Source organism: Rutilus rutilus (genome assembly GCF_951802725.1).
Source record: "Rutilus rutilus genome assembly, chromosome: 3".
NCBI lineage: Eukaryota > Metazoa > Chordata > Actinopteri > Cypriniformes > Leuciscidae > Rutilus > Rutilus rutilus.
Window position 1 is genome coordinate 34882729 of NC_140211.1, and position 23210 is coordinate 34905938.

The 23210-nt window shown below is 37.4% G+C and overlaps 1 protein-coding gene and 1 long non-coding RNA gene across 2 annotated transcripts in view; one reads left to right on the forward strand and one right to left on the reverse strand.

The window, feature by feature from the left end:
- b4galnt4b (beta-1,4-N-acetyl-galactosaminyl transferase 4b) overlaps positions 1-23210 on the forward strand; it is a 122105-nt gene that overhangs the window by 14583 nt on the left and 84312 nt on the right. The gene's annotated exons all lie outside the window — the stretch shown is intronic.
- On the reverse strand, positions 2082-5629 carry LOC311287240. The gene is made up of 3 exons (XR_014626718.1): positions 5443-5629; positions 4773-4867; positions 2082-2272 (listed from the first exon to the last, which is right to left on the reverse strand). It is a non-coding gene; the product is annotated as an uncharacterized lncRNA (long non-coding RNA).

The window sequence follows — 23210 nt, forward strand, 5'->3', positions numbered from 1 at the left end:
AGCTGATGCCAACTCTCCATTTCAAATCTTTTTAATTCAGTTTAATCCGTGACGGCAAACTCATACTCACAGACTCTGAGGAGAGCTCACTTACGTAAACAGACAAAAAGATCAACAGCTCCAGTCACATAAATAAATCAATGATTTGCTTTTGTTTCCAAGGTCAAAACTAAGATCAGTACAAACGTCCCTTTTAATGTTTCTTCACTCCCCACCTTTGTGTTTCTTGTGTAAAAAGCTGGTAATTTTTTTTTTCTGCTTGACAAATCATGCCTTCCCATCAGCCATCTGTCCTGATAAATGAAGCATTATTGATGGCAACATGCTGCATTTTTATGTTCCTCTGTGAATCAGTGCGCATAAGAGTCAAGTAAGAAATTACCATGACAGTCATATCAGGGGACAAGGGCATGAAATAGATCAAGGTGAAATATTTCTTATTAAATGTCTTATCTTCACCAGCTGTGCTGATATTAGATATTCTGTCAGATGACTTGGACTAAAGGGATCTCAGATGGTTTGTTTTTTTCCTCAAAGACGCTTCTACCCAGCTGGCACCGGACGTCAGTTCAACATCATTTTGACGTTGGACTCCAACGTTGGACAGACGTTTGATTTTAGTTGGATATGAAAATCGGGTTGACGTCAAAACCCAACGTCAGTCTAAAGTCAATATCCAACATCTGTCCAACGTTGGAAGTTGACGTCATTCTGACGTTTGGTTATGACGTCAACCCGATTTTCATATCCAACTAAAATGCAACGTCTTTCCTACGTTGGATATTGACGTCATTCTGACGTTTGGTTATGACGTCAACCCGATTTTCATATCCAACTAAAATGCAACGTCTTTCCTACGTTGGATATTGACGTCATTCTGACGTTTGGTTATGACGTCAACCCGATTTTCATATCCAACTAAAATGCAACGTCTTTCCTACGTTGGATATTGACGTCATTCTGACGTTTGGTTATGACGTCAACCCGATTTTCATATCCAACTAAAATGCAACGTCTATCCTACGTTGGATATTGACGTCATTCTGACGTTTGGTTATGACGTCAACCCGATTTTCATATCCAACTAAAATGCAACGTCTTTCCTACGTTGGATATTGACGTCATTCTGACGTTTGGTTATGACGTCAACCCGATTTTCATATCCAACTAAAATGCAACGTCTATCCTATGTTGGATATTGACGTCATTCTGACGTTTGGTTATGACGTCAACCCGATTTTCATATCCAACTAAAATGCAACGTCTTTCCTACGTTGGATATTGACGTCATTCTGACTTTTGGTTATGACGTCAACCCAATTTTCATATCCAACTAAAATGCAACGTCTTTCCTACGTTGGATATTGACGTCATTCTGACTTTTGGTTATGACGTCAACCCGATTTTCATTTTCAACCAAAATGCAACGTCTGTCCAACGTTTGATTTAGACGTCAATCTAACGTTGGGTTATGATGTCAAGCCGATTATCATTTTCAACCAAAATGCAACGTCTATCCAACGTTTGATGTAGACGTCAATCTAACGTTGGGTTATGATGTCAAGCCGATTATCATTTTCAACCAAAATGCAATGTCTGTCCAACATTGAAAGTAAACGTCAGTCTGACGTTGGATTATAACGTCAACTCAATGTTGGGTAAACCTCCCATGTTGGATGTTGCATTTTGGTTGAAAATGGAAATCAGTTTGACGTCAGAACCCAATGTTAAGCTAGACATCCAAACTCACATGTTGGGCCAGATATCATTCAAAACACAACATCAGCTGTCAAATTCCAACTTAAAGAAATATATGGTTATTTTGTTGGCATGACATCGAACTTTTAGCAAAGCCAGGTTTTCGTTGTAAAATAAAAATCAACATACAAAGAAACTTCGATGTAACAACAAGATCGAACAGAGGTCAAGATTTTTAAGGTCAAGACAACCCAAAAGTATTTATCTTAAGACAAGAGCAAACAGAAAAGTAACTTAAAAATCGTAGTGAAACTGGAATCCACAAATGTTGTTTATTAGATAAATGACAAAGAAATTAAATGGATTATAAAATAACCTTTTATTTTATTTTATTTACATTATTTTAACAGGATTTCAACAATAACCATTTATATTTAACATTATCCTTATTCTAAAATCGTACAATTATTTTTCCTGCCTCCTCCGCCCACCCTGTCTGGGGCATATTTTAAACATAAGGCGACAACCGCTCCAATGTTTGCCTCCATCTCCTTTGAAGTCCTCTGGACACTCTCTGTAAGAAATATTAGAAAAATAAAATGTATGGGGAATATAGGATATGATGCACTACAGTAAGCATTAAAACAATAAATATTGCAAACAGTCTTAAAGCTAGGGTGGGAAATTTCACAGAGGCTAGCAATAGCAAGCTAGCTTTGAAAGCATACGATCCCACCCTCCCTTCAGAGTGTCTCCAAAGCCATGCCTCCTCTGCAAAGAGCCAGGAGGAGAGACAGAGTTGGTGGAGGAATAAACGCTTTTAGATTACCTCATGTCTTATTCACTGGTGAGACATAACAATAATAATGAATGTGAATAATGAAAATGAATTTGGCATCTATTCTCACTTTCTCTGCACAATGAACACGCTGATGACATGTTTGTTTTTGCAAACAAGTTGCGTAGAGGTATGCAAATGTATATATTGACAAACGGTAGGACATCCTATATATATATATATATATATATATATATATATATATATATATATATATATATATATATATATATATATATATATATATATACCAAGATAGGAACACACTTTCAACCAGTTTCTGGAAAAAAATTCTACCCTAGCTTTAAGGGCCATACACATGTAACATTCTTGCATTCATGCTGTAACTCATCAAAAGAGAGAAATTTTAACTTTTGATGCTGTTCACAGAAAGATGTGAATGCACAGGTGCAAAGCCTAAGTGTTTTTGCAGAGTGTCTTAAGCTGAATGAACATCAGAAGGAAAGTAAAAACAGCAGTTAGAGTAGGGGTGGGGGATCTTACAAAAATTTCATATCACGATCTTATAAGAAACAATCACGATCCATGATCATAATAATCATAATCAATGATCATAATTGTTGATTCTGTAATTATAGGCTATTACCGAATTTTTCACATATAAAAGAAATTGCTTTAAAAAAATGTGAATAAAGAGTGTAATTAAAGGACAAGTTCTGTTTTCAGATCGTTTCTGATGAAATAGAACGACTAAGATTGAAATTTGGACACATGCTGCTGGCCCAAGAATTTTCGGTTTCTGTGGTAGCCCCCCCCCACACACAATGGCTGCATAGGTGCACAGAACAATCCTTCCTAAAACGCATTAAACTTTAATTTACAAAGACGTGAAACTCACCGAGTGGTCAGGGGTGTTCACTGATATGCTCACACAAAAATCGCTACAAAAGATGCTTTCCAACAGGTGTTTTACCATTCGTTGTAAAACTGTGGACCTATTTTTCCAAACGCCTCATACCCGTACATTCTTCCGTTGAGAGCTTGACTAATAGACACTCCAGCCCAGTGGAGTAATACCGTACCTCACAGCACATCCAAAACAAGTCAATGGAGTTGGACAAAAACTACTATAAAACCTGTTGGAAAGCATCTTTTGCAGCGATTTTTGTGTGAGCATATCAGTGAACACCCCTGACCACTCGGTGAGTTTCACATCTTTGTAAACGAAGGTTTAATGCATTTTAGGAAGGATTGTTCCAGTGCACCTATGCAGCCATTGTGGAGGTGGGGGTGTGCTACCACAGACACCGAAAATTCTCGGGCCAGCAGTATGTGTCCAAATTTCAATCCTAACCGTTCTATTTCATCAGAAACGATCTGAAAACAGGGCTTTAAGTGTAAAATACCGAACTTGTCCTTTAACTGGCCACTCAAGTAAGTTTGTGCGCACTAGGAATCATATTTTTTCAAATAAAGACATGGTGACACTCATTTTATATTTAGCACACAGTGTAAATGACATGAATATGACAGAGGGAAACTGAATATAGCCCCAGCATAGTTTGAAATCAAGGGTTTAAAGTTTGTCGATCATGAGTCCCCAGTGAAGCTGAACTAATTCACACGGACTGACCGTCTATGCACACTTCAGAATATTTGACAGCTGGATTCGACTAAGTCTGCAAGGATTGTGAAATTAAATGTTTTTTAAATATTCAAAGATTTGTTTAAATGATATAAATGCGTATATTTGCTGAATGCTCATGGTAAATGAGAAAGTATTAATAGTGTTTGCATTTCTGTTACAAATAATATAAAAGCATACACTATAATACTTTTTCGTATACAGTTTACTTTTTGTTCTATCCAACAACAGGTTCTATCCAGTAACGTTTATTTGTTTATTTAAAAGGATCCCCATTAGCTGACGCCGAGACGACAGCTAGTCTTCCTGGGGTCCAAGTATTAGACAAAACTGTTAAACAGAGACCATAAACTAATGAAGACGAAGAATAGGAGCGCTGTGTGCTCAGGGTTGCCCGTAAAAATAAATGTCAGCTTCACTGGGGACACATTATCGTCAAAATAAAAGTCCTGCTGTTATGAGGACAAGTTTGCGATCTCTAAGACTCGCTTGAAAAGTAGAACGTGGACGACTTCAAGATCGATCACGATATAAAATTGTCAGATTGCCCACCCCTACATTAGAGTTCTGAAAAATTAAACATATCAAACGGAAAGGTACTATGAGGTTACTGTTTTTGTTTTTTTTTACCTGTGATAACATTGTAAAGATGGAGCTTGGTGAAGGCAAGCTTCCCCTTCCCACACTTCATATTGAAACTGGCCATTACCTCATTTGTCATCATCCTGTGGATACAAAAGAAAGAGGATTTAAATGTCCAAATAATTAATTATATACAACACATTATGAAGCGGTTGTTATAGTTTAGTAGGTTTGTCATATCTTGATGTCACACTGGTTTTATAACATGTTAAAATTGACACTTTCGGGGGTGAGCAAAAACACAACGTTTTAGAGTGGGTCCTAAAAGGTTGAAAAAGTTAGAGAACAGACGCTACACTTAAAACCTGAAATTGTCTGCTCAATGCAGCGTTAGTGAGGAGCTGACTGACGAGATGATGGCGGAAGATCTAGGTTTGAAAACGAAATGTAAAAGTGCCTATTTAAGCAAGTTTTTCATTGTACTGTATTGTTTTGTTTTACATTAAGATCAATAATGAACCCACCATTCAAGCAATTGCTGCCAATTTGAAAGCAAAAGTAAAATGCACAAATCATATTTTCCCCTTATTTTATAACTGAGGATGACATGGGCCCTTAAGTGGGTCTAAGTTTTTAACACTAACCCATTCAAATGATTTGACATTTCTACACACACACACACACACACACACACACACAACTACTACTATATACTTACTTGCTTCTGGGATTGGGTACGGGGAATGTTTCCCATGTGTTGGTTGACTTTGCGTAGATTGCTGATCAACAGGTGAACCTGATCTTCGACTTTGTTTTGTTTGGAGAGATGGTCCTCCCTGAGAAGGTGGTCTGGTCTGCTTTTCTGAGATGAGCTCCTGAATTTGCCGGAGGGCTACAAGAATCAGAGAGTAAATTTACAGCTTAAGACAAATGATTAACTAATTGTAATATGTCATTTTGGTTTTGACATCCACACTATGGATTTTACTATGCCATATTACTTAACAATTAGTTAATGGACACATAATGATATCTTTGCAAATCATTAGCTTTGACCTGTGGTAATGAACACATTAATTGACACTATTAGTTAATCAAATATATTATTATGGAATGAATACATTATGCCAGTTTTAATTAATTACTATTATATTAATTCATCTATTAATCATTTAGACTATTAGTTGCTGATGCACTAATAATTGTGTCATACATTAACTCATGATTATCTGTGCATTAGTTAAGAATGAATTAATGCCTCTTAGTGCACCCGTATTGTAAAGTGTTACCAGAACTTGTAAAAAAATAAATTATTAAACATGTTAAGGAAATAAAATAAGATTATCACGTTCGCACCACATGACATTTTTAAGGACCAATTCATCTATATGAATAAACACTCAGTATTTATATGTACACAACAGTCTTAATGTTAGAACAATTGTAATAGATATTATTATTTTTTGTATTTTAAAATTGGCATGTCGAAAATCTTTTGACCCTTTAAATTGACCCACTAGTGACTAGCACATTTTACACAATAAAGTGATCTAGAATCCACGGCAAAGGACACGTATGGCCACTATTATGCGTGTCATGTGGAGGGCTCCGTAAAATTGATATAAATGAATGCATTTATTTCACGTGCTAGTCACGTTTCCCCGACTCCCCCAACAACAGCGGCCTAACCGGACAGCCGGCGCACGTGCAGTTCAGTCAGAAAAAATGTGCGCTGAGGCGACATTCCTCACTACTTGTACTATATAGTTATTATATTTAAGTCACTTTTAACTACATTATTAAAGGTACTCTGGTAGTTAAATAGTAGGCTAGGTGGAAAATCGTGCCAGTTCACAAAAATCCATTGCTGCCCAACAGAAAGAAAAAAAAAAACGAGAAAAAAATCAACAAAAAACTAATAAACACCAATATCTATTTATATTTTCCTTACCTGTGTTCACTCATCGTCCACAGAAGGTGTGTCAGGATGTTGAAATGTGTGCACTATGCAGTGCCCACTGCCCAGCCCGCGCAGTACAACAGCTGGAGAGGAAACGTGAGGTTTGATGCCTAACTGTGATTGGTTAGGAATTAATTTCAAATTGATGCCTATAACTGTGATTGGTTAGGAATTAATTTCAAATTGATGCCTAACTGTGATTGGTTAGGAATTCATTTCAAATTTCTTGGGTTGCCTGCAAATTTTTTTTACACAGGTCACTAGGCTAAATTGATTTTATTATTATTGTTGTTCATATTATCATCATTATTGTATACTAATAATAACTAGATGCGAAAGTTCGTCGAGACAAACTTTAAGTTGGCTTGATAAAGTCGGACCAGAAAGTTTGAAGAAGTTTGAAGTTTAAATTAGTTTGAAGTTTAAATTAGTTTGAAGTAGTTTGAAGTTTAAAGTAGTTTGAAGTTTAAAGTAGTTTGAAGTTTAAAGTATTTAAAAGTAGTTTAAAGTATTTTGAGTGGTTGGTTAGTTGTCACAGATGGTTACTATGGAGTTTTTATAGAGTTCTTAGCATGATCTTGGCATTATTTAACACAAAGAAAGAAAGAAAGATAGGTTAGAAAGATAAAAAGGTTAGAAATAAAGATTAGTTCGAAAGAAAGAAAGAAAGAAAGAAAGAAAGAAAGAAAGAAAGAAAGAAAGAAAGAAAAAGAGTAGTTAGAAAGAAAGAAAGAAAGAAAGAAAGAAAGAAAGAAAGAAAGAAAGAAAGAAAGAAAGAAAAAGATTAGTTAGAAAGAATGAAGGAAAGATTAGTTAGTTAGAAAGAAAGAAAGATAGGTTAGAAAGATAAAAAGGTTAGAAAGAAAGATTAGTTAGAAAGAAAGAAAGAAAGAAAGAAAGAAAGAAAGAAAGAAAGAAAGAAAGAAAGAAAGAAAGAAAGAAAGAAAGAAAGAAAAAGAGTAGTTAGAAAGAAAGAAAGAGAGAAAGATTAGTTAGAAAGAATGAAGGAAAGATTAGTTAGTTAGAAAGAAAGTTAGAAAGAAAGAAAGAAAGAAAGAAAGAAAGAAAGAAAGAGAAAGAAAGAAAGAAAAAGAGTAGTTAGAAAGAAAGAAAGAAAGAAAGAAAGAAAGAAAGAAAGAAAGAAAGAAAGAAAGAAAGAAAGAAAAAGAAAGAAAGAAAGAAAGAGAAAGATTAGTTAGAAAGAATGAAGGAAAGATTAGTAAGAAAGAAAGAAAGATAGGTTAGAAAGATAAAAAGGTTAGAAAGAAAGAAAGAAAGAAAGAAAGAAAGAAAGAAAGAAAGAAAGAAAGAACAAAAGAAAGAAAGATGGATTAGTTAGAAAGAAAGATAGATTAATTAGAAAGAAAGAAAGATGGATAAGTTAGAAAGAAAGAAAGAAAGAAAGAAAGAAAGAAAGAAAGAAAGAGAAAGAAAAAGAGTAGTAAGAAAGAAAGAAAGAAAGAAAGAAAGAAAGAAAGATCAGTTAGAAAAGAATGAAGGAAAGATTAGTTAGAAAGAAAGAAAGAAAGATAGGTTAGAAAGATAAAAAGGTTAGAAAGAAAGATTAGTTAGAAAGAAAGAAAGAAAGAAAGAAAGAGAGTAGTTAGAAAGAAAGAAAGAAAGAAAGAAAGAAAGAAAGAAAGAAAGAAAGATAGATTAGTTAGAAAGAATGAAGGAAATATTAGTTAGTTAGAAAGAAAGAAAGAAAGAAAGAAAGAAAGAAAGAAAGATGGATTAGTTAGAGAGAAAGATAGATTAATTAGAGAGAAAGAAAGATGAATAAGTTAGAAAGAAAGATAGATAGATTAGAAAGAAAGAAAGAAAGAAAGAAAGATGGATTAGTTAGAAAGAAAGATAGATTAATTAGAAAGAAAGATGGATAAGTTAGAAAGAAAGATGGATTAGTTAAAAAGAGATAGATAGATAGTTTAAAGTTTAAAGTAGTTTGAAGTAGATAGATGGATGAGTTTATTTGTTTAAATGAGTCTCAATGGCTCATATAGTATATAGAACGGCAGTTTGGTTTAGTCTTCAAGGTGTTTAGATTTAAATTTTTGTCGGTTTGAATTTTTTAGAACTCCCCAATGTAAGTCAATGGGAGTTTTTGAATGAGTTTTTTCGAGTTTTGATCGTCATTTTTAGGAAAACCGTAAGTCCGATCAGTCTGAAAATAGATAGCACACTTAGTCAGAAAAGTTTGAGTGTCTGAGCCGAGTTTGGAGTATGTAGAGTTAAAGCTCTAGGAGGAGTTACATATAGAAATTTTTAGTCTCAGAAGAATAATAAGTTTAAGTACAATATCAGTAAGTTGGCTTTCTCAAGCCAACTTAATTACTGCGTTTGTCTGACAGCTGCACTGTTATGAAGCATATACAATTCTAACATCAATGTGCTGATAAAACAGCTATTGTCAGGTGGTTGACGTATGCTATACAGATGTTGATTACTGTTATGCTGTCACTATTCATTAGTCGCTGACAAACTGCTGTATTGTGACTTAGGAGATTTTGATCATTACCCAAAGGCACATAAAGAGGTAGTTCACATTTCACCCACACAATGTTTTTGCTGTTCCATAATGTAGATCATCCCAATTTGAACCATAAAGTATTTTCTCTTGTGAGAACACCTTACTGGGAATGTGCTGCTCCAAAATGAATATACACCTGGAAACAACATAATTTTGAGCAGCAACCCAGCTGATATATTTATATTAAAAAAATGCAAAACAACCAAGGTGGTTTAGGATTCATTAAATAATTGTAGAAATAAGTATAAACCATTAATAAAACCCAAATGTGTGTTGTTGTGCGCACAACAGTCTTTTAGTTGCTTGCTTGCAGGTAGTTGATTCGTTTTAGATCAGCACACTCCTGGTGAAGTCGAGCTTGTTCTTCTGACAGGGAACACACTGGGTCAACTTGATCTATTACACTTGCATGGACCAGAAAATCTATGGATAATCTGAACTATCACCTTAAATAAAATAAAGAGCCATGCTTACAGGAAGTTTGACGTTTACTAGGTCACAAAGACTTCAGTCTGTATTATACATAAGTATGAGATTTATCTTACCCAACACCACAACTGAAATCATATCAAATATGTCTAATGTTGCCTGTATCCTATTTTAGATGTATATACATTAGCATGCTGACGTTTTTGTTTTGGTTAGTAACCCTGATGTGCAGTCAACAAAACAAAAACATCTAATAATGGAATGTTGTTTGTCTAGATGTTAACATTGTGACATAGCTGGGTTTAGACCACCACACCTCACAACAATTTAGAAGTGAGATTGTGACCCAACAACACATTCATTCACATTTAGTGTTTGACATAAATATGACGTTAGCTTGAGACGTTGGCACTGTGTTGTATTTTACAACACAACTTAAAACCAAGAAAATATCTAGGTGTATGTAGCAGATGTTGATGTTGGAAAGATGTTGAATATATGTTACTTTACAACACAACTTAAAAACCCCAAAAATATCAGTGTCTAATGATGTCAGAATTTCATGTTGTGTGGATGTTAACATTGTTGTTTAGGTGACGTTGGGTTTTGGTCACCATACCTCATGACGAAATTTCAGTGTTTGACGTGAATATGACGTTGGCTTGACGTTTGATTTTGGTAAGTTAATGTCACAAGTAAATTGTAAAATGTCACATCTAATAATGTTAGAATTTGATGCTGTGTGGATGTTACCATAATGACATCAAGAAGGCGTTGCGGTTTGGTCAACATACCTCACGACTAAATGTCAGTATTTGATGTCAATATGATGTTAAGGAGACCTTGGGTTTTGGTCATCATATACCTCATGACTAACTGTCAGTTTTTGACGTCAGTAGGACGTTATCTTGAGGATTTTGGATATCTGTTGGATTTTGATTAGTTAATATCACAACCTAAAACCAACAAAACTTCAACGTCTAATGATGTTCGAATTTGACCTTGTGTGGACGTTACCATTACAACGTTAAGGAGACGTTGGGTTTTGGTTACCATGCTAGAGGTCTTCACGGGTGCACTTTGATTCGAAAACTCGAGTTTGGGTCTAAAACTTAAACGAGTGCCTTGGACACAGGTCGGGTTCGGTATTAGTGGCCTCGGGTCTCTGGCATCTAAATGTGCTTTTTCAATATGGACCTGAGAAGACCCGAATCCTTTTAAACTGTCAGGCATTTAACAAAACTTTATTAGCTATTTAAAACAATTCTATTACAGCGTTATTAAGTTCTGAATCCGCACTTCTACATGCAATGGACTCTACGTAAGGTTGCTTGCGCATTTAGACGTTGCTCCACTTTTTTGCCTACCGTTCCAACGATCATCATAAGGTCAGGTATAAGATACAATTAAGTTATAGGATGTACTGAAGTTACAGTGATGAATAATTGACATTTCAGCACTTTGCACGTACTTGTGCGTTCATGTCAAGTGCAATTTTGAGAAATGTGTATAGAAAAGGAACAAATGTTTGTAACCTTGAACACAGAAATCCATTGTAACTATGAGATCCATCAGGCAAAGGCACTCGCTTCATTACACTGCGTGTTCATGTAGGGATTCAAATAAATATATGAATAATGGAGCAGCGGCCAAATAAGTCAGCAAGACACTGGGATTCTTCTTGACAGACTTTGCTGTGTACACGTCAGTGCCATTTATGTTTGGGTCCAGTCAGGTTAGGAAAGAAATGCTGTCGGGTTGGGTCGGACTCGGATCTGACTCGGGTTGTGTTTTTCTTCAAATAATAATAATAATAATAATAATAATTCGTTACATTTTTATAGTGCTTTTTCTGAGACCTCAAAGCGCTTTACATAGAAGGGGGGAATCTCCTCAACCACCACCAATGTGCAGCATCCACTTGGATGATGCGACGGCAGCCATATTGCGCCAGAACGCCCACCACACACCAGCTTACTGGTGGAGAGGAGACAGTGATGAAGCCAATCAGTATATGGGGATGATTAGGAGGCCATGATGGACAGGGGCCAAGGGGCAAATTTGGCCAGGATGCTGGCCAAATAATAAATAAAATTATTTATGCACGTCAGGTTCGGGTAAGAAGTGATTTGGGTCGGGTACAGATTTTAGGATCCAAGAAGACCTCTACACCAAACCTCACAACTAAATTCCAGTGTTTTTTACGTCAATCTGACGTTGTCTTGGAACAATTGGCTTGACGTTGAATTTTGGTTAGAAAATCCCCCAACCTAAAATCAACAAAATATCAACGTCTATTGATGTTAGAATTTGACGTTGTGCGGACGTCAACATTATGACGTCAATGTGACGTTGGGGTTTGGTCACCATACCTCACGACTAAATGTCAGTGTTTGACGCAAATATGACGTTGTCAGGAGACGTTGGCTTGACGTTGTATTTTGGTTAGTTCATACCACAAACTAAAACCAACAAAATATCAACGTCTAATGATGTTAAAATTTGATGTTGTGTGGACGTTGCCATTACGACGTTAAGATGACGTTGGGGTTTGGTCACCATACCTCACGACTCAATGTCAGTGTTTGATGGAAATATGACGTTGTCAGGAGACGTTGGCTTGACGTTGTATTTTGGTTAGTTCATACCACAAACTAAAACCAACAAAATATCAACGTCTAATGATGTTAAAATTTGATGTTGTCTGGACGTTGCCATTACGACGTTAAGATGACGTTGGGGTTTGGTCACCATACCTCATGACTAAATGTCAGTGTTTGACGCAAATATGACGTTGTCAGGAGACGTTGGCTTGACGTTGTATTTTGGTTAGTTCATACCACAAACTAAAACCAACAAAATATCAACGTCTAATGATGTTAAAATTTGATGTTGTGTGGACGTTGCCATTACGACGTTAAGATGACGTTGGGGTTTGGTCACCATACCTCACGACTCAATGTCAGTGTTTGATGGAAATATGACGTTGTCAGGAGACGTTGGCTTGACGTTGTATTTTGGTTAGTTCATACCACAAACTAAAACCAACAAAATATCAACGTCTAATGATGTTAGAATTTAATGTTGTGTGGACGTTGCCATTACGACGTTAAGATGACGTTGGGGTTTGGTCACCATACCTCACAACTAAATGTCAGTGTTTGACGGAAATATGACGTTGTCAGGAGACGTTGGCTTGACGTTGAATTTTGGTTAGTTAATACCACAACCTAAAACCAACAAAATATTAACGTCTAATGATGTTAAAATTTGACGTTGTGTGGACATTAACATTATGATGTCAAGATGACGTTGGGGTTTGGTCACCATACCTCATGACTGAATGTCAGTGTTTGACGGAAATATGACGTTGTCAGGAGACGTTGGCTTGACGTAGTATTTTGGTTAGTTAATACCACAACCTAAAACCAACAAAATATCAACGTCTAATGATGTTAGAATGTGATGTTGTCTGGACGTTGCCATTACGACGTTAAGATGACGTTGGGGTTTGGTCACCATACCTCACGACTAAATGTCAGTGTTTGACGGAAATATGACGTTGTCAGGAGACGTTGGCTTGACGTTGAATTTTGGTTAGTTAATACCACAACCTAAAACCAACAAAATATCAACGTCTAATGATGTTAGAATGTGATGTTGTGTGGACGTTGCCATTACGACGTTAAGATGACGTTGGGGTTTGGTCACCATACCTCACGACTCAATGTCAGTGTTTGACGGAAATATGACGTTGTCAGGAGACGTTGGCTTGACGTAGTATTTTGGTTAGTTAATACCACAACCTAAAACCAACAAAATATCAACGTCTAATGATGTTAGAATGTGATGTTGTGTGGACGTTGCCATTACGACGTTAAGATGACGTTGGGGTTTGGTCACCATACCTCAGACTGAATGTCAGTGTTTGACGGAAATATGACGTTGTCAGGAGACGTTGGCTTGACGTAGTATTTTGGTTAGTTAATACCACAACCTAAAACCAACAAAATATCAACGTCTAATGATGTTAGAATTTGATGTTGTCTGGACGTTGCCATTACGACGTTAAGATGACGTTGGGGTTTGGTCACCATACCTCAGACTGAATGTCAGTGTTTGACGGAAATATGACATTGTCAGGAGACGTTGGCTTGACGTTGTATTTTGGTTAGTTAATACCACAACCTAAAACCAAGAAAATATCAACGTCTAATGATGTTAGAATTTGATGTTGTCTGGATGTTGCCATTACGACGTTAAGATGACGTTGGGGTTTGGTCACCATACCTCAGACTGAATGTCAGTGTTTGACGGAAATATGACATTGTCAGGAGACGTTGGCTTGACGTTGTATTTTGGTTAGTTAATACCACAACCTAAAACCAACAAAATATCAACGTCTAATGATGTTAGAATTTGATGTTGTCTGGACGTTGCCATTACGGCGTTAAGATGACGTTGGGGTTTGGTCACCATACCTAAGACTGAATGTCAGTGTTTGACGGAAATATGACGTTGTCAGGAGACGTTGGCTTGACGTTGTATTTTGGTTAGTTAATACTACAACCTAAAACCAACAAAATATCAACGTCTAATGGTGTTAGAATTTGATGTTGTGTGGACGTTGCCATTACGACGTTAAGATGACGTTGGGGTTTGGTCACCATACCTCAGACTAAATGTCAGTGTTTGACGCAAATCTGACGTTGTCAGGAGACGTTGGCTTGACGTTGTATTTTGGTTAGTTAATACCACAACCTAAAACCAACAAAATATCAACGTCTAATGATGTTAGAATTTGATGTTGTCTGGACGTTGCCATTACGACGTTAAGATGACGTTGGGGTTTGGTCACCATACCTCAGACTAAATGTCAGTGTTTGACGCAAATCTGACGTTGTCAGGAGACGTTGGCTTGACGTTGTATTTTGGTTAGTTAATACTACAACCTAAAACCAACAAAATATCAACGTCTAATGGTGTTAGAATTTGATGTTGTGTGGACGTTGCCATTACGACGTTAAGATGACGTTGGGGTTTGGTCACCATACCTCACGACTAAATGTCAGTGTTTGACGCAAATCTGACGTTGTCAGGAGACGTTGGCTTGACGTTGTATTTTGGTTAGTTAATACTACAACCTAAAACCAACAAAATATCAACGTCTAATGGTGTTAGAATTTGATGTTGTGTGGACGTTGCCATTACGACGTTAAGATGACGTTGGGGTTTGGTCACCATACCTCACGACTAAATGTCAGTGTTTGACGCAAATCTGACGTTGTCAGGAGACGTTGGCTTGACGTTGTATTTTGGTTAGTTAATACTACAACCTAAAACCAACAAAATATCAACGTCTAATGATGTTAGAATGTGATGTTGTCTGGACGTTGCCATTACGACGTTAAGATGACGTTGGGGTTTGGTCACCATACCTCACGACTAAATGTCAGTGTTTGACGGAAATATGACGTTGTCAGGAGACGTTGGCTTGACGTTGAATTTTGGTTAGTTAATACCACAACCTAAAACCAACAAAATATCAACGTCTAATGATGTTAGAATGTGATGTTGTGTGGACGTTGCCATTACGACGTTAAGATGACGTTGGGGTTTGGTCACCATACCTCACGACTCAATGTCAGTGTTTGACGGAAATATGACGTTGTCAGGAGACGTTGGCTTGACGTAGTATTTTGGTTAGTTAATACCACAACCTAAAACCAACAAAATATCAACGTCTAATGATGTTAGAATGTGATGTTGTGTGGACGTTGCCATTACGACGTTAAGATGACGTTGGGGTTTGGTCACCATACCTCAGACTGAATGTCAGTGTTTGACGGAAATATGACGTTGTCAGGAGACGTTGGCTTGACGTAGTATTTTGGTTAGTTAATACCACAACCTAAAACCAACAAAATATCAACGTCTAATGATGTTAGAATTTGATGTTGTCTGGACGTTGCCATTACGACGTTAAGATGACGTTGGGGTTTGGTCACCATACCTCAGACTGAATGTCAGTGTTTGACGGAAATATGACATTGTCAGGAGACGTTGGCTTGACGTTGTATTTTGGTTAGTTAATACCACAACCTAAAACCAAGAAAATATCAACGTCTAATGATGTTAGAATTTGATGTTGTCTGGATGTTGCCATTACGACGTTAAGATGACGTTGGGGTTTGGTCACCATACCTCAGACTGAATGTCAGTGTTTGACGGAAATATGACATTGTCAGGAGACGTTGGCTTGACGTTGTATTTTGGTTAGTTAATACCACAACCTAAAACCAACAAAATATCAACGTCTAATGATGTTAGAATTTGATGTTGTCTGGACGTTGCCATTACGGCGTTAAGATGACGTTGGGGTTTGGTCACCATACCTAAGACTGAATGTCAGTGTTTGACGGAAATATGACGTTGTCAGGAGACGTTGGCTTGACGTTGTATTTTGGTTAGTTAATACTACAACCTAAAACCAACAAAATATCAACGTCTAATGGTGTTAGAATTTGATGTTGTGTGGACGTTGCCATTACGACGTTAAGATGACGTTGGGGTTTGGTCACCATACCTCAGACTAAATGTCAGTGTTTGACGCAAATCTGACGTTGTCAGGAGACGTTGGCTTGACGTTGTATTTTGGTTAGTTAATACCACAACCTAAAACCAACAAAATATCAACGTCTAATGATGTTAGAATTTGATGTTGTCTGGACGTTGCCATTACGACGTTAAGATGACGTTGGGGTTTGGTCACCATACCTCAGACTAAATGTCAGTGTTTGACGCAAATCTGACGTTGTCAGGAGACGTTGGCTTGACGTTGTATTTTGGTTAGTTAATACTACAACCTAAAACCAACAAAATATCAACGTCTAATGGTGTTAGAATTTGATGTTGTGTGGACGTTGCCATTACGACGTTAAGATGACGTTGGGGTTTGGTCACCATACCTCACGACTAAATGTCAGTGTTTGACGCAAATGTGACGTTGTCAGGAGACGTTGGCTTGACGTTGTATTTTGGTTAGTAAATACCACAACCTAAAACCAACACAACTTCTACGTCTAATGATGTTAGAATTTGACGTTGTGTGGACGTTACCATTGTGACGTCATAGAGACGTTGGATTTTGGTAACTTTACAACACAACCTAAAAACAACAAAATATCAACTTCAGCTGACGTCGGTATTGGACGTCAGCTTAACGTTGACATTAGACGTTGAGGTGATGTTGGATTCTATTCATCCGACGTCGCAACCAAAATTCAACCGAATATCAACGTCATATGATGTTGTGTGCCAGCTGGGTAGTTTCTCCATTAAAGCACATGTATGAGCACTCCCAGTGGAAAATGTTATCGCTCAGAGGGTTTTCTAGCTTCAGATACTCAATAGAGTCTCAGTTATGTGTTATTTATGTATCAACTGTATATTTAGTTATAACTCCTATAAAATTAATTGGGAAGTATAAATACAAATTCTGACATAGCCTACTGGAGTATAGAATTAATGTGGATGGCATAGCAACAGTTATTTGGCTTTGGGAGAATTTGATGACAGATGTTTGAATTAATTTTAAATCATTGGAATTTGATTGCAGACTTTGGTGTCTTGGCAAATCTGTGCAAATTTTTTGACATTGTTAAGATCTCTTTTGTAGGGAATCTTTCTCAGGAGAAACAGAATGCAATTTAATATAATTGTTGTTTCTGAGAAACAGTTATTACAGATATTAAAGTGAAATGTGTGTGTGTGTGTGTGTGTGTGTGTGTGTGTGTGTGTGTGTGTGTGTGTGTGTGTGTGTGTGCTCATTTTCGTATATAGGCCTAATGACTTTTTCTCCAATAACAGTCATATTTTACTAAAACAATTTTCACTGGCTTTATTCACACAGTCTCTTATTAACCTATTCTTAATAAGGATTTAGTTTCCTCTGACATTGACAATATGGTGGCTTGCAGACCACATCACTGGTCAGGACCTTTTTTAAAAGCAAGATTTAAATGCAAGATGAGGCTTCCCTGAGCTTGTGTAACTGTTATTTTCTTTAGGACAAAATCAATGTCAAATAGGGAACACTCAGGTAAAGCTTAACTGTAGGACAAATTAGACTAATACATCTATTTTTTTTTTTTTTTTTTTTTTTTTGGGACATCTACCTAAAATAGAGGAACATTTATAAAACAGATAAATATAACTTCTCAACAAACAAAAAAAGTGACCCAGTGACATAACTTGGGGTAAGTTGTGTCATTGGTGTCAGGGTCCGGGTAAGGAAGGAGACAAGCCAAGCGAAGTACCAAAATAACAAAGGTTTATTAACTGGAGAAAACTCAAAACAAACAAGAAACAGTGTGCTGGTGCACAAACAATAACCGACAAGGACTGAAGGAACACACAGGACCTAAATACACAAGGAAACAGATCAGGGAAATAAGACACAGCTGGGGCAAAACAAACGAGATAACTAAATGAGGTGATTAACAGGGCACAGGTGAGACAGATGAATTAATGACAAAGACAACACAGTCCAAACATGAACGGAAACGTGACAATTGGGGAATTGAAAAATGTACCTTTTAAAAACAAATATGAACATAAAATTATTTGTTTAATGCATTTTAATGAGCCACTAGCACAACTTGCCCTCAGTCTGATAAACTTTACTGAAAGGTACCTTTTTGTGATAAAATATTTATTTAACAATTTATAAGAAGAAGAAGTTGTTTTATTTATATAGCGCCTTTCCGTAGCTCAAGGTCACTTTACATTGTACATTACAAAACATTTACACACCTGCACACACATTATTTCACATAAGGACACATATAGTCACATTATCCCAAATACATGTTAAATAGATATGTTTTTAGCTGAGTCTTGAATGTAACCACAGATGAGATATTACGAAGTGTAAGGGGTAGTGAATTCCATAATTTAGGAGCATTAACACTAAATTACCTTCCACCTACAGTAGACAGCCGGAAACGAGGGATGGACAATAAACCAAGTTCAGCTGATCTAAGGGACCAGGCAGGGCGGTAAGAGTAAAGTAGATCTACTGGAGGTGCAAGACCATTTAATGCCTTAAACGTTAGAAGTAATACCTTAAAGTGAATATGTGATGCCACGGGTAGCCAGTGAAGGTCATGTAGCAGAGGAGTAATGTGAGCAGAACGCCTGGTGGAGGTGAGAACTCTTGCTGCTGAGTTTTGAACATGCTTGCAATACGTTTTTTGGGCAGACCAAGAAATAGAGCATTGCAATAATCCAGACGTGATGTGATTATTGCATGAATTAAGGTTTCAGCATCACCTAACGTGAGAGAATATCGAAGACGTGCAATATTACGAAGATGGAAAAAATTGTTTTTAACAAGAGAAGAAATATGAGAGCCAAAAGATAGAGTTGAGTCGATTAAGACACCAAGGTTACGATAGATGACGAAGGCTTAGCATGAACTCAATCAATATCAATGGACAGGTCCATCCTTTTGACTGAGGCAGCAGAGCCAATCACCAATATCTCAGTTTTTTTATTATTTAATTTGAGGAAATTCAAGGGACATCCAATGCTTGATATCCCTGATACATACAGTAAGTGAGACAGGCAGGGATGGCCTTTGATGGTGGTAAGATAAATTTGAATGTCATCAGCATAGCAATGAAATTGAAGTCCATGTTTGCGTATGATGTCACCAAGTGGATATATACAGATGATAATAGTGGGCCAAGAACTGAACCTTGAGGAACACCCTGTGTAAGCAAAGCAGTGGCAGATCTATACCCTTGTATGTTGATATACTGTAGTGCTTTCTGTCGCTGATGTAAGAAATGAGCCAGGAAAGAGCGGAACCAGTGATGCCGATATCAGAAAGCCGAGTCTTGGCAAACTGTAAAATGCAGCGCTTAGATCAAGAAGCATCAAGATGTTTATTAACCCTGAATCCACGGACAAAATAATGTCATTAACCACCTGAAGAAGAGCAGTTTCAGTACTATGAGATCGGCAAAATCCAGACTGAAAAGGTTCAAAAAGACCATTAACATCTGATCGCAATTGCGAAGCCACAACCTTTTCAAGGATTTTGCTTAAGAATGTTAAATTAGATATTGGCCTATAATTGTCCATATTTAGATGGTCAAGGCCTGTTTTTTTTTAAAGAATTGGGGTCACCGGCCCGCAGCCATTTTTAATTCTGCCGGGACAATGGCGGAAGCCAAACTACAGTTTATCATATGTGTTATGAAGGGTGCAACCTTGAGGACACACATCTTAAGCAAAGCAGTAGGTGTAGGATCAAGCCGGCAGGATGTGGACTTCACAATTAGATCACTTATGGCAGCAGGAGTAGTCAGAGTAAAAGCAGAGAGAGAGTTTGTTGAGTGAGCTGAATTAGATAACATCAAATGATTTATTCATCATTTGAGTCACTTGTATGAGGGTTGTCTTTGGTGATGGATTCAGTGATTGACTTCAATTTGTCTGAAAATAAATGGGAAAAGCTATTCACAAGCACCCCAGAGCCCAACATAACATGTTGTGGTGGATTAGGGAGTTTGTTAACCATAGCAAAGAGTGATTTGGGCCTGCACGTGGAATTCCTAATGGTAGAGGAAAAATAAGAGGATCTTGCATCGTTGAGGGCTGTACGGTAGTTGAGCAAATGTTTAAAAGCCAGAGAGTGCACAATGAGTCCAGTTTTCCTGTATAGTCTTTCTAGGCGGCGACCCTCAGTTTTCATCGTTCGTAGTTCAGGAGTGAACCAGGGTGAGGCACGAGTAGATGGAACCAGTCTAGTTTTAACAGGAGCATGCCTCTCAAGTATTTGAGAAAAATCATTATTGTAAATACAGCAGATTTCTGACGGACTGTTAGATAGTAAACATTCTGACAAGGTTGAAGCCCTTATTGAAACAGAGAAAGAAGATGGATTCACAGAATTGATTTTAAGATAGGTGAGCATTTTCTTCAGTGGTGATATAGATATTGGAAAACTAAATCTGAAGTTTATGAGTTCATAAGCTCGTTCAGAAAGCAAAATCAGAGCCACTAACAAGAATATTATATAAGCCAGATGTACATATGAGATCCAGTATATGACCCCTGGAGTGAGTAGCAAAAGTTACATGTTGAGTGAAGTTGAAACCGTCCAGCACATACATCAATTCTTTGCATTGTGCAGTGTTTTCATGTACAGTATATAAAAATCACCAAGCAAAATAACAGATGAATGACTACCACAGACAAGAGTAAGTAACTCACTAATCTCAGAGAAAAAGTCAGAGGGAAATTTTGGAGGTCGGTAAATTAAGATTACAGCCAGTGACGTTTGGCCAGTCATTTTCAGCACTAGGTATTCAAATGTTGCAACTTGCAACATCATGAAACTCGATCTTGGATATTTTAATAGTCTCACGGCAAAGCCAGTCCTCCACCTCTACGATGAAGACGCGGTTAAGAGAAATAGATGTACCCAGGTGATGTTAAAAGGTTCAAGTTGAAAAGGTCATTAGGCACCTGCCAGGTTTCTGTCAAAAGTAGCATGTCCAGGTTTGTGTCAATGATTATGTCATTCAACACTGATGCTTTATCAGTTAAAGAGCGAGTGTTCAACAGTGCACTTCGCAAGTCTGAAGATGCGCGTCTGCAGGTTCAGAGGTCGGGATCAAAGCGCAGTGATCTTGGATTTCCAAAGTTGAGAAGTCGATTTTCCTGCTGTGTTTTACCCGAAGCATGGGTGATGGTAACCGGAATATTATTTGAAGACGAGCAGTGATAAATCCGAAGTTTCTTCTGCGAACGGTGTATGTAGCGAGGTCGGCGTAAAGCTCCAAGTTGTTCACACCATTTAAAAGTGTCCGGAGCCAAGCGGAAAGATCCTTTTGATGTTCCGAGTTGAGCGGCAGAAAATTGTAAAGCCATCTTCGAGAAAAGTAATTTGATTAACGTCATCCAAAAACAGTACAAAAAGACCAAAAAACAAAACCTGCAAGTGGATACACAACGACATGACCAGTGATGACCAATGTGACCCACACAACATTTTATCGGTTTAACTACGTTAGCCAGAACCATATCGGATCCACAATCCACAGAAGGGGAAGGCTACCGAACCATACCAAGGATTGACACCACAAAAATATAGAGAGTGGAGAGTCACTGTATCAGATGTCGAGAGGGATGTAAGGATAGGAATGGAGAGGGCTCGCAGGCGATCTGTGTGACAGAATCACGGAGACTGCCGGGTCAGTTATCCAAAACTTTTTGAGTGTGTAAAGTAGTCCTGGAAATAATCCAATAATGTCGATTCCCAGAGAAAACATATCCAAAGACAAACGTAACAGTCAACAATAGCAGACAAACAGGTACTAGCGTGAAGCGGCAGCACAAGTGCACCTGGCATTCTCACACCAGAAGTCGCAGGAATGACATCAGACATACAGGGGACATACATATTTATAGCTATTAATCTTTAACCAAACAATTTGGGCAGATTTACAAGGTAACTCAACATACATTATACTTGTATATGATATTTTAGATTTGCTTTGAAATAAAACATCTCAGGGTTACCTGAGACCTTGACTTTTTAAGATAACTCAACACTGTTCATAGTGTTGACACTATGTGAACATTAATACCAACAAATGGCTGACCAGCAAGGTTAACAAATCCTGTGGCCTACTGAATGGATTAACCCAGAAGGACTTGAGAGTCTGAGGTTGAATCCATGTCCAAACTTTAAAGCCTTATGAATATGTGCAGAAAGGACCAGCCTGCCGCAACACAAACCTATTACATATGTAGGCGTCTTAAAAAAAGCCATGCTCCTAGAGTGGACTCTCTGATGCCTAGAGGCAACACCATTCCACACGCCTCATAGTCAAGGTGAGCACACAGGCAGGTAAACACATTTTCCAACAAAATGTGTCAAAACAGTAACAGTTCTTTACTTTACTTGCGGAGGGGCCATCTTTCCATTCTTCACAGCCAGTCTGCAGTTAAACTAATTTAGGTTTCACAACCTTAAGAACACAAAACTTGCTTCATCTCGGTACGGATATGACTGATAGACTTAAGTTAATATTAATACAATCGCTCTGATGGATTCAGTGATTCATTCAGTGAATGATCCAGTATCTGATCCAGTCAGATAATTCCTGAGTTGAATGTTTTTGAATTATTGATTAAAAGAACCAGCTCATACAGTAAGACTCCTTTGTTCATGAATCATATGAACTGGTTCTGCTGAATGGAGCTTTTGTGTGCAGCCCACAATGATAAATCAACAGAAAGGTGTGGTTTCTTGATAAATAGTCTTTTTCTGTGATCACATTTGATTCAAACTGAAAGCTCAAACCGGGTAAAATATCATTTATTTTGCTGTGGCGCTGGATGAGAAAGCCAGAATATATTTTTTTAAAACGTACATCGTAGTACCATGTAAATACCATGGTACATGATGTTTCTGAAAGTTTAAATAGCTTTTTGTGCCTATATTTGTCAACACAAGAGTAGCGTTAGTTCTGGCAGGTCATGTCAGTCA